Source organism: Anguilla rostrata, chromosome 3 (assembly GCF_018555375.3).
Source record: "Anguilla rostrata isolate EN2019 chromosome 3, ASM1855537v3, whole genome shotgun sequence".
Taxonomy (NCBI): Eukaryota; Metazoa; Chordata; class Actinopteri; order Anguilliformes; family Anguillidae; genus Anguilla; species Anguilla rostrata.
The window spans coordinates 27,795,699-27,809,336 of record NC_057935.1 but is presented as its reverse complement, the minus strand read 5'-3'; the positions used below and the strand labels follow the sequence as shown (position 1 = coordinate 27,809,336).

The window sequence follows — 13,638 nt, the reverse complement described above, 5'->3', positions numbered from 1 at the left end:
TAATATAGTGAATTGGAGGAATGTTGGAGTCTTCTGTTAAACAAACATCTATGAAAGCATATTTGGATTCTTCAATTTACTGTGACAATAAAAAAATGTATGAACTAGACTATGTTCAATTTCAATATCTTGAAACAGCAATATTCTCATTTATATTCACAAATTATTATTATTATACAAATAAACCCCTCTGACTCCTTACTGAAACCAATCTAGTTTGAATTTTAAGATGTGTGCTGGTCCCTGAACCAAATTATCAGTTTTTTCTTATGGAGAAGGTGAATAATGTTTCTTCTACTGACAGACAATACTCAGGAAAATCACAGGAACACTAAAAATACTTAGTTTTCTAGTTAATAGTGCCTAAACTTTAAGAGCATAGTTTAAATGAGGATATTTACCCTGCAGAGAATGTAGATAAATAATAAAATTGAAGAAGCAGAACAAACAGAAAGCAAAATTCACAGTACAAATACACATAACACAGTATATTTCAGAATTATGTATTATCTTTGTGCCTTACAGTACTTCGTATTTTATTTGCTGAAAGGTTAATGTCTGAGAAGTGAAAAGTCAATTCTTGAATGTTCATGTAAACATGCTGTAAATCTTTAGTATTGAAAGTAATGTAATTACAGTGTACACTCTGATCGCTCCAAGAACACAAAACAGATTTCATCTACGCTGAGTCAGCCAATAATCGTCTGTTGACTTCCATTAGATGAGACCCTGCAATAATATACTTCAATGAGCCATATTTTATCCAGATATTTTCTTTATTACACAAGCTGGAATGTCAAACTGTAATTGTAGGCCTCTTTTTTATCCTTGCAAAAATCTCTGTCAATTCAGAGGAGCATACATTACAATTACATAGACATAGAGCTTTTAACTTTTATAAAGTACATATTGTGCCAGAGTAATAATGTTACAGTTCATTTAGCAGCTGTTACAGTTGATTCACAGCAAGAATTTTCTTGTGTACATACATCCTTTCAAATGCACACAGTCAGTTGCTGTTCCTCTCCAACTTACAATCTAACTGCTGTGCTGCATAGCTATTGCACTGGAGTTGTGGAGGGGCCTGACGAACACAAGGAGTAGTGATTGCACAGAGAGGTAGGCAATACCCTGCAGAATAACTTATCTCCATGGGTGATGCTATAACAGTCAGTCTAATCAAGGTTTAAACAAGGTTCCAAAACATAAGCTGATTTTATTTCCAAAACTAGAGGTGCGTTTTGGTTCCAGTACATTATGTTTCACTACACAGAAGAGGGAATTTAGTCGGATACACAGGCCCGGGTATAAAAGCTATATCGCATTATACTTGGACAATAAACTTACTTTTTCTCAGGTTTGCTGAGATGTGAATGCGAAACTATTCATGTGGGACTATTCATTTTCACACACGCCAAAACTGAAAGTGATAGTTCACTTTTGATATTGTTTTGGTCTTAGTGTACGTGTTTGATTAACAGTTCCAGACAGTCCTTGGACATGCTAAAAGGGTATATTAGATACTCACAGAAGTTTTTGATGACGTGCTGACTTTAAAATGGCTGGGATAATTTCCTAATCTCATATCTGGGACATAGGTATTAGGGGGTTTTACAAGCAAGAAAATACACTTTTAGAAACTCCAAAGCAACTTGCAACTTAATGGTATATTTCTAGAGACCGTTTAGAGCACATTAATCACACATGTATTCACAATTATAAGCATAAATAGCCATTTTCCTATTGTTTGATATTTGACATTTTGTACTTTTTTTCCTTGTGTGCAGTGTTCTCAGGTTGCTTGCACCATAGGAAATAGTTCCAACTGAAAATAAGATCTGAAGACTAATCGGGTAACATACAGTCCTACACACAACCATGTATACCATCTCTGTGAAAGCTGCTATGAAGTGTTCTGAAGTGTATTTTATTGCTTTAGAGCTTTCCTACTGGGTGAGGATGCAATGCTGTACCCTTGAATCTTGTCTTGAATTTCTCCAGTTAAAATCTAGCTGTCTAAATGGATGCCATGTATTAATGTGAACTGGGGCCTGCTCAGTGAATTGAAAATGGCCACGAAGAAGTTGTGCTCCACAGAGACCTGCCTGTGTGCCCTCACTCCTCTAATGACAGAAACGAGCTGTGGCAGTTGATTGCACTCTTACACCGCTGAAAGCTTCACAGATAGCAGGTATAATACCATTTAACAGCTATTGGTTTCTGCAAGTGAACAGTAATACTTACTGATGAATGTATGAAAATTTCACAAGAGCTGGCAGATGAATGGTGCTTTTGTTATAGTCACATCTCATAATCTTCTAAATGGGAATTTCTGATGCAAGGTCAGGCAGGTAGTATCAGCAGACCGTATGCCTGTTTGTCCTATGCCTATAAAATGTACTGCAGTGCCTGTCACTTACTCCTTAAAAATGAACCAATCTGTAATCAATAATTTTTCACCTATACATATATATATGTATATATATATATATATATAATTATCTTCCCTCTGACAGTGAAAACATTGCAGTGGCATGCGTTGTTTAAAAAATAATGAGTTATTTATTTGTAGCAAAACATCCAACGGCAAGGTAACTAACCCTGCTGTTAGATATTCCATGGCTGTTTGTCCCTGCACTCTCATTTAAACCAATTACACTGAATCTATCTTCCGGTGATACAGGCAGAAAATGAATGGCAGTAGAGGCACTTCAGAACGAAGCGAGTGATATCCTGCCGGGATGAGATAAAGCTCTCTCGGAAGCAAGCCAGATGAGATCTGATGATACATGAAAGCTCATTCCAAGCTAAACTATTGTCTGAGAACTGACATCACTTTCCCAAATACTGGGCCTGCAAATGTAGCTCTGCTTTTACCATACCACAGAAATGTAAATGTGGGGTGATGATTTAATGTTGAAGTTAATGTGCTTTTTGAGGGCTTGTATGCGTGTGCTCCAGCCTCTCGCCCAATGCATGCTGGGATCGGCTCCAGCACTCCCCTGACCTGGAATACTGTCAAAACTGTATTCATGTACATACAGTAAACTGAATAAGCAGATATAGATAATGGATGGATGGAATTTGTTCTACAGCAGTCTATGCTTGGTCTTGCTACATCAGTAAGATAATTTGACATTGACCCTATGCGCTAATAGTAATCCCAAAGGCCTGGCCTAATAAACAATCGTATTTCTCAAAATAACTCAAAAACAGGTTTTTTATTATTAAACAATACTGGTAGCTCTCTCCAATTCTACTAGCTGTGCTTACTGCCAATTTCCAATTTCAGTGCGTTCCAAGCAATACGAACCACAAAACCAACATGGAAAATGTTCCAAAAGTCAACCAGCTCAAGATATATTCACTGAAGCAAGCCTTTGGGGTTGTTTTAGCAGCTGTTTTGTAAACAGTCAAAATAGTGCAGAGACCACTATCTCAACCAAAATAATTTCTTCCTGCTCTTTTACAGTGCCGTATGTACTGACTAAAGGCTGTGGTCAATCTGCAGCTTGTAGCATCATTTCATCTAAATAAGAAATGCCAGCCTGAAGAGGCGGCAATTATTATACAGCGAATATCTCATCAGTTAGATTATATGACTGACAGTTTTCCCAGTGACATTACGCTCTTATAACAGAGCAAATGTCATACTATATTTGATAATATAACATTTACTCTGGTCTCGAATAGAATCAGACAGACAGAAAACAACAGACCAGAACAGACATGAAAGCACTGTAATAACCCAACCTAAATATTATTTTTACTTTCACCCCTTGACCTTCAGAGGACCATGCATGGCAAAAATGTGGTATTTCCTTGCTGTGATGCTTATATCAATACCCTTTCCCACAACAGATTCATGGTCCTGTTGCAACATGCCCGGCCAGCCTTCTCTCCAGATTTGTATGGATGCTTGCTGCCACGCTCATGAAGTGGAAGACTGAGCATTTCGGCAGGGCTGAGGAGAGACCCATTCATCACTATGATTGTGAATGTCTTCAGGGACAGGGTGCATCAAAGTGACAGAAACTGAGCAATGGGGCGGCAAAGGTGCACAGAGGAGGCCATCTTGTGTGAAGAACAGAAATGGAGGAGAGAGTTGGAGAAAGGTGTTTGCTGCACCTCGTTATGCAGCATGCTGTACATATAGATTACCAATATTCCCAGGGTCACCAGCATAATCAACGTGCTCGAAAACAATCATTCAGCCATTTTCATGTGGCCCTCAATATAATTACAGCATAATTAAATGATAATTGATGCATCTGTTTTGAAGAAAGTCAAATCAGATTAAGCTTTGTTTACTGCACTGCTCTGCACTGCAAAGGAGGGAGGAGGACAGGCTGCTAAGATGCATCCCTACAGAATACTGGTCAGTCAGATTCCATGTGAGCCTCAGGTACAAAGCTGTCTGCTGGGGAAAAGGCTTGCATTTCAGTCCTGCTTACAGCACCAAGGGCTTCAATGACCTCCGTTAGGCAGAGAAGTATTTATCTTATACAAGAACCTTTCACAAACTGAGATACACTTGCTAGTTTTATTCCTGCAGAAAGAGTGTGTCACTCTCCCATTGGAATGTTCAATACTGTACTAAGAAAAATAATGGAAGCACCTAAGCTCTATTTTTTGCAGGATGAAAAACGTCCATACACCTATTGCCAAGAAATCTATTGGAATATGCTTTCTAAGCCTTGCATAATAATAAAACAGTGATTATATATTTATTCTGTAACTTAGGCTAAGGTAACATTACTATTGGATGATTTAGAACCTTCCTTATTTTATGGCAAATATTTTTTTTACATGAGAACAGAGGCTTCTTCTTGCAGCCAGCTATGCTCCACTCCACTCCTTTTGTACCAAGCAGAGGGTATTACCAGCCCTCCCTGCCTGCACCTTTCTAGACAACAAAGAACTTGTATTTTGCAGATATGTGTATTTCTCTACCCAGAAACCATACTAGAAATATACAATATTCCAATGATTTGTTTAAGTCCAGAGTACAAACTTTTGTTGCTTTTCAATCAATTGAGCTGATGTGTTGGTGAATGCTCTAGTGAAAAATAGCTGTCGTGCATCATCCACGTGGGTGCCACACATCGGTGGCAGCTGAGGTGATCTTTTTCTCTTTCTGTAAGCAGATCTGAGGTTGTGAAAAGCACTACAGTACTGTCAACCACTCTTCTTCTTTCTTTTACTTGTCATTGTTGTTATTTTTATTCATCTGACAATCCTTCATAAAGAATAATTGATATGATCTCTGGAAGCCAAGTAAACCAACATACAGTATAAATGAATGAAAGCTACACACTAGGGATGGGTGAATGAAATTTCATGAAACCAGAAATGGCCTCAGAAAATGCGCTCAGGCACTCACTGATATGATCCAGCGCTGTGTATTTCTGTGGAGAGCATAATGTTTCAGTTGGTTCTAATAAGTTCATGATTGACAGCTCAATGCAAGCCTACCCATTATGGGGTTTGTGAAACCTCACTTTCCCATCTCTACTAAAAACCTAAATATCTAGAGGATGCCCCTGTGGAAAGCACAGTTTCTTCAGTGGGGAATGAATATTTAATTCTACTGTTTTCACAGTGAAGTCTTAGGACAGGACATAGCCTCAACAATAATGAGCCCATACTTATAAAAATGGCGTAAGATGCCTCTGTGTGAGGAACAGTCAGATTGACATTACTGGAGCTCTACAGTTTCAAAGGGGGAGTGGAGTCATGTTTTCCTGAAATGACCAATCTAAGACCAATCTGAGCTGCATTCGCCCACTCATAGGCAATGACAGTCATTTCCTAACGTTGAAGTGGCCAATTTAGTGCCTTGCATGCAACCAGGTCACAAAATTCAGCTCAGATGGTTGTTCATATTTGCACTGTCCATGTCATGCTGTGCCCATATGGCTTTTGTATCTGCAGTACTACTGAATGCAGGTGTAATGAAAAAATCTGAGACCAATGCAAAGATGAGAACCTCCCCGACCACCACACACACACACACACACACACACAAACACCAAAACACACATGTGCACACACGCACACACACACACCCACAAACACACTTGCACACACACGCACACACACACAAACACACTTGCACACACACACACACGCACACACACACAAACACACTTGCACACACACACACACACACACACAAACACACTTGCACACACACACACACACGCACACACACACACACACACATGCACACACACACTTGCACACACACACTTGCACACAGGCGCACACACACCCACAAACACACTTGCACACACACACACACACAAAAACACACATGTGCACACACGCGCACATGCACGCATGCACACACACGCGCAAACGCACAGGCTCCTAACGACACAGCTCATTCGGTGCTAGCGTGGGCTGGAGCCACACCCTTGGATTTTATTTTCACAAGGCCTCATCTGGACAGGACACACAAACTTTCAGCGCTGAGCATCAGACTGTGTGAGTGAGGCAGCTGGGCTATACATAAGCGCAGTATTCCAGAGGTAATCATAAACACACCACTGTGTCCCTCTGCTGTACAGAACACCACTGTGTCCCTTCTACTGAACATTTCTGCTCTTCTGGTCTGAAGGGCTACTAAACACCTCTATGAAAGTACAATATACCATAAATATATTCTAATAAAAAGTATTATCAGTACATTGCAGCACTTCACTATATATGGGTAAATACTGAAATGTATAACATCAAAAGGGTGCTTGGCCTCATATACTGTAGTTTTTACACTTGTACAGTAAAAACTTTCAATGGATTTCTTTTGGTATGTTGGAGTGAATCATCGTGTAAATGTAAAACATGGAATTCATGCACAAAAAATATTACTTAAGACAGATGTCAAGAATCTGTTATATATAGTTAATATGACAACACATACACAACTATAATTATTATAGCTATATTAACATTTATAAGAGAGCTTCCAAAGCTCATTCTGGGTATTTTTCTCCATTTCCTTTCCATTAGTCTCTATTGTATCTGCCCATTTGCACCTCTCATTCACTATAATGACAATATCCCAGAGAATCTGCAGTTATCAAGGAAATAGCTTTTTCCATTGTCCTCTAGAACTGCCAGTAGAGACAGAAGGAGCACAGAGGACAGTCACAGGAGCAAAGTGTCGAAAAGTCCAAAAGCACACGGTAATTCATTCTGTACTCCTCTGCTCCCTCTGTTTTTCATTCATTTTCAGAACACTGTGTTATTGATACTATTCTGACAAAATGTATGAAAAGCATAAATGGAACAGAAAATGATAAGATAATGACTGTAATTTCCTTCTGATGTGCTGAGGGCATTTTTATGACATCATTATTTTTATGAACCTCATTCTAAGCAGGTTTCACTGCATACTGTACAGAACTGCCAATAGCATGCTTGACACCGGTATTTAAAACACCATGTACATGAGAAATAAAAACATTATATAAAGATATACCACATGTTGATAAAGACTGAACCTGAGACCATGAACACTATTGCTTAACATGCTAATCATTATTATTCAAACAGCTTTGCACGGCACATAAAAAAGTGTTTGAGCCTCTTGCCTTGCAGAATCGTAAAAGTGAAAAGCTGAAACAGCTATGAAGACATGTAACATCATTTCCATTCTGACAACAAATCGTTGCTCAAGGGTTCCCTCAGGCCGAGCTCCAGCAGCTCTAATTGGAGAGAAAACTTTTTGTTGTTCTGCAGAAAGTACAAAAAGGGGATGCAGAAGGCAGTCTGCTCCCCTAATGAGATGTGAGTGCAAGAGAGGAACTCTTTAGCAAGGGAACAGACCCTCTTCTAGTGGTGTCTCTCTGACTGCTAATCTTTTTCTGTCATTGACTGATCCTTCCCCTTGTTGTGCAAGAATGGTGATCTTCTGTGCAGCACTGATGAGGTTTCTACTGGTCCGTCAGCAGCCAGTGAGAGGGAGGTGGAAAATCTCTCGCTGAATAAGAGCAGTACAATCGCAACAAGCAGAAGGGCAGCAGTGTGCAGAAATGCAGCAAACTGAAAAGAGCTCTCAAGTGCAGCAGATTGTTGGGAGTTATTTTTAAAAACCTACGCATTGGGTGGGATGTCAAATTAAATCTACCCTCACCCACACTGCACCAAACACACAGCTCATACCACTGTTTCAATTACAGAATCTCCCTGCCAGTAGATAAACTTTCAGAAGTGGAATATACTCCAATATATTTTCAATATTTGGACTTTTTTTTGGAAATATTGAAAAAAAAACATAAAAGGAATTTGTATTTGTTTCTACATACATCGTAAATTGTTGTAGTATCTTAAGAAAATATTTAATTTTAATATATTTTCAGTATATTAAAGTTCTCTAAGGTCTCAAAAAACATCACTGATTATAGGACCAGCTGATTGGTTAATACTATGGTCCACTTCCTGTTTTCCAGCACTATGTCAGAAATTGAATCAATTTTAACAATAGTCTGTAAGTGGAATTTCACCCATATGAATGGGTAATAAATTATCTGACCTTGTTAAGTCCTAATATTGAAGTGTTGATATATCTTTTTTCAGATATATCAATATCTTTCCGTGCATGTTGAATGGCAGCCTCCCAGGTGCTTTGATGTGCAAATGTCTGTACCTAAGGATTCCCTGTCAGCAAAAGTGAGCAGTGTGTAGGCACTATGAAGAATTTATCAGCATGCATGTCATTCAACATCCACTTTACCATTCAAACACCCAGCTGGTATTCTGGCATCTAAAGACTGGCCCAAGCAGTGCTACTCAACTACACCGCCTGGTTTAAATAATTATTTTACCTCCTTAGTTCAGGAAGTAAGCACACTAGTGAAATCAGGTGGTGTAGTCCATGGTTGGGGCAAATACCTGCAGATACTGAGGCCTGCAGGACCTGGTGTAGAGTAGCCCTGGTTGAAAGGATCATGTCTTAATACCCTATATCCTATAAATTAATATGAATGTCTTGAAGGAGACTTAGAACCTACCCGTTTGTATGATGTAAGCCATCAAGTCATCTATTTTCCTGTTAAACAGCTGAAAGGAATTTTATGGAATAGTTCAAAATCAGATTCTGCCAAACCCAGTACCCATCTTATGCCCTGATCCAGAATGCTGCTCTGACCACCAGATATCATCTGATGACTTTTAATGTGATCAATTTATCAGGAAGGGTTAGGTTAATCATTGACAGAGGCTCGTATTACTTCTTTAAATATGAGCTATTGGACCTGTCTTTTGGGGCTGGTATTTGTCTCCTGCTTATACAGAACCAAAAACTGTCACAGGGAATAAATGCACATTTGTATTCTAATAAGCCTCTCAAATCGTTTATGTCCATCAAATAAAAAATAAAAACATGGTTAAAAAATGGTGTCTACAACTTCTACTCTGTAGAAAAATTAAGTGTTCTTGGGAAGATGGTAAGAGCACTTCAATAATGATCTTTGGCAGGACTTCCACTGCACTGTTTGCTCTTGTTATACTGAGCACGCTCTGGGCTCTTGCTCACCTCTTTCTGTCAGATCCATTCTGACTTCCAGTGACTATCCAATTGACAAAGGAACACACCGCCCAGAAAGGCTTAATGAGCCTTCAATGTCAGCGCAACTTCACAGAAGACCATTCTGGATCCTTGAACCTGCTTGGTGTTACAAAACTGATCTTCTGAGTTTCCTAGCACAACAGGCAGTCCAAGTCACCTGATTTCCAGTCTCCCTTACACAACAAAAAACACTGTTCTTTGATTTGTCATTTTTATAATGATGGACAATGGTTCTAATAACATTTTCAGAATTTTGGCTTACCTGCACATACCAAGGATGTCAAGACATAACTTTTGAGAAATTAGAAACCATTCTTTGAAATCTGCAACATATTATCATTTGTTAATAAAATGTACTAGATAATATACAATATATATAAATATATCGCAAAATATACTACAATGTATTCACAAATACACTGTAATGCATCGAACAATACATTTAAATGTTCGGAGGGAGTTCAAATAAATTTTCCAATACATGTCATTTTACGCCCATTTTTGTTCTCGATCACATATTTGGTTGGTTAAATTCAGATATATCCCATTGTAGGCTACATATACAGTATCTCAATTTAGAATCCAGCACAGTAAAACACTGCTGAATTACAGCAGCCCTGAAATCATTTGTGCCAGTGATACACATATTGGTTAGGTTCCCCATAACTAATGGACTACAGTTTGAAACACTAAAAAACCACAAGTCACACAATGCTTTTATACTTTTTATAACTTGTCCCTCTGGGCTCAATTCTTGGGCAAAGGTTTTCTAAGCATTCTTCTTCTTTGTCAGACTTTATGGCCAAGGCTTTGCATTTCGGCACGAAAGCCATTATAGCCCTACAAAACCTCACTTTAACAAGACATTAAAGTTGGATGCATTACAACCTTCTTATCATTGCGACGTATTAATTACCTCAGGTCAAATAATCACAAAGTTCCTTATTGTAATTAACGTCCAACTATGTTTTGAAACACTTCAAACGAAATCAGAAAACCCGGTTTTAAACGAACACATGTAATTACCATGAAGTACCCAGCCTAATACCACGCGGCACATCTGCTTGACTTAGATTTGCGTTTAGATTAAATCAGTGCACCAACTTCCTGTATATGGCATTTATTAGCTTTCAACAGTCGATGCACTAAACCTTGAATGGATTCGCCCGCAACGTGGCTATCTCCACCTCAAGGTCAATTGAAGAGACCATTTCCTTCCCCTTAAGACTCTTTTCCAGAGGCAGAGCCCTCGATGAGCACTACCTGCTGCCTCTCCTCCCCCAAGTGTCGACATCGGCTACCTGTCCTTATTCTGACATTTTAATCTAACACGAAGCTTCCACTTTTTTGTTTACTTTAGACATAAAAGCTCCAGATGTTTCCTCTTGGCAGCAGGCTTTATAAATCTTAAAGTAGCCCATTTACTTTTAGTTTATAATTTATCTTTATTCAATAACGACTTGGAGCCGCAGCAACTTTTCATTCACTGTAGCCTGTCTTAAACTATTAAAAGTAACCATATGCATCATTTGAATTTGAAATAGATAAAATCGTTTGGTGCATTGCACCGGTCTACACGGCAGCATAGGTAGTGCTAAATCATCGTCAAATGGCTACAGATATATTGCCTATATTTCCTGCACTTCTCAGTTATTCAACAGCAAGACAATAATTAGCCTATATCATTATTAGGATACGGTGTATCCACGACAGAACGTTAACCGGGTTAACAGGACCTAACTAGAGTGTTATACACATGTTTCTATAAGGACAATGAATGATCTACAACTACAAAAGTAGCGGCTAAAATGAAACTGCACACTAAATTTACAGATTGCGCCCGCGTGTTTCATTCATCAATAGCGGTATGGAACAGCATGTATGCCATCTTATTTTGATTTGAAATTCCATAAAGAACACTATAATATCTGTAATAATGTCGATATCCAAAATCTTACCCGTGACGAAACTTAGGAACGCAACATCTGAAATGCATTAAACTAGTATAATAGTAGAAAACGTCCTCCTCCAGCGATGCCTGCGTTTGATTTAGTGTAGCAATCTCAGCGGTTGTATCCAGAATTTGTCACTGTAGAAGCAGAAAAGCTCTGGTTTTGCCAGCGGGGGCGTGGTTAGAGCTGCAACCATATCAAAGGGGACATCTGGATTCTCTACCAGCAGCAAGCACATCTGCAGAGAAAACTCAGCGCGGTTTCCCAACCTCTTTTAAGCGACCAGCCTAAACGTCAAACCGACCACTTAAATATGCCGAACGAAAAGAGCAGCGTTTATTCGCGCAACATACGATAGATACAACATTGCTTGCATCTCGTCTCCCACCCTCACTGCTTTAACCAACTACTAGTCTACTTCGTCCTTATTCGAAAAATCCTTTGAACACCGCCAGGTAGTAGTTTACGCCATGGGTATGGTGTAATGTGATTTGTAAAGCATAGCCTATATGATTGACCGACACTTCTCGTTCTATCTTCACAGTAAAATGTCCATTTGGGACCACGTAGCGAACACAACATTTTACTGTATTGGTTAAAACGATGCTCAGTCCCATTTAAGTTACGGTTAATTTAGAATGTAACGCAGTAATCTCAGATTTCGTGCTATAAATGGGATATTTAGAAATGTTGCGCCAATTCTACGGATGAAGAGAGGCGAATGAAAACCCAACTAATTAATATTTTAATTCATTGCTCGGTTTTCATTCGCTTAGAGTTTCCATTTCATTCGTTTATGACCAAATTGTTTTCAGGAAAAAATGTCAAAACGTTGATCTCGTTTGGATTTAGAGGAGGTTACTGTTAGTTATAACATTTTTTAAATACAGTTTTGTCATTCTAAAATTTCATCAAAAAACGTTTTCAACATACAAAGAAAGCCGACTTATTCAAGTCAATAAGTCGTTAATTATAACTCGCAAAATCTAGGCATATGCCATTAAAATATTGGTATCAAAACGAAGCCAGTTTAGCTCAAACAAATTAAACAATCTCTATTCCAAAACAATGCAACCCAATCTTTCCTAAATTATTAAATGTAACTTGGCCCTATGTTTTTTCATCTTACCATCTAAAGACAATGTGCTTTCTGTACTATTACACAAAGAGATGATTAAACGATTATTTCATTTATTTAATGAAAAAGTTATCAAGCACCCATATCACCGATGTGAAAATGTAGTTGTGCCCTTAGTTTCTTAATTGATTAAGAGATTCAGCTGATTCAACAAAACCAGGCTTGATTACAGGCAGCCCTGGTTAATCTAAACCTCTCTCGAACCTTACAATCAGAGTGAAGTAGTCAGTACAACGTTTCTACAAGCACACTATACCATGATCAAAGAAAATTCCAGAAGAGATGTAAGAGAGAAAAAGTTGTATATCCGTCTGAAAAGGGTTACAAAGCCATTTCTAAGGCTCTGGGACCCCACAAAATTACAGTGACAGCTATTATCTCCAAATGGAGAAGGATCTTCCCAGGAGTGGCTGGCCTGCCAAAATTTATCCAAGGGAGTGAAAACACATCCAAGAAGTCACGCAAAATCTCAGAACATCCAAAGAACTGCTGGCTTCTAGCATCAGCTAAAGTCAGTGGTCTTAACTCCACAATAAGACTGGGCAAAAATGGGTTTCATGGGACAGCGGTAAGGTAAGGCAGGAGTCACTGCTAACAAAGAGAAACATCAATGCTCATCTCAACTTTACAAAAAAGCACCTGGATGATCCCCAAAGCCTTCTGGAATAATATTCTATGGACAGATGAGTCAAAAGTGGTACTTTTTGGATGATATGATTCAGGTACCATTATGTCTGATGTAAAGCAAGTACAGCATTTCACAGTAAGAACATCATACCAACAGTCAAACATGACGTTGGCAGTGTGATGGTATGGAGATGCCTTGCTGCCTCAAGATCTGAACAATTTGAATTCTGGTCTGTACCTGAAAATTCTTAAGAGAATGTCCAGTCATTTGACTGTGAGCTGATGCTGAAGCGTAACTGGGTTATAAAATGTAAGTTTTGGAGTGGTCTAGTCAAAATCCTGACTTG

General features: G+C 38.7%; 1 protein-coding gene across 1 annotated transcript in view; it reads right to left on the bottom strand.

Annotated features, from left to right (window-relative positions):
- The window catches only part of LOC135250611 (synaptotagmin-like protein 5), a 43,422-nt gene extending 31,742 nt beyond the window's left edge, over positions 1-11,680 (bottom strand). Inside the window, exon 1 of the mRNA XM_064327113.1 lies at positions 11,533-11,680. The gene's annotated coding sequence lies outside the window, so the exon portion shown is untranslated. The remainder of the gene's footprint in view (positions 1-11,532) is intronic.
- Positions 11,681-13,638: the final 1,958 nt, after the last annotated feature.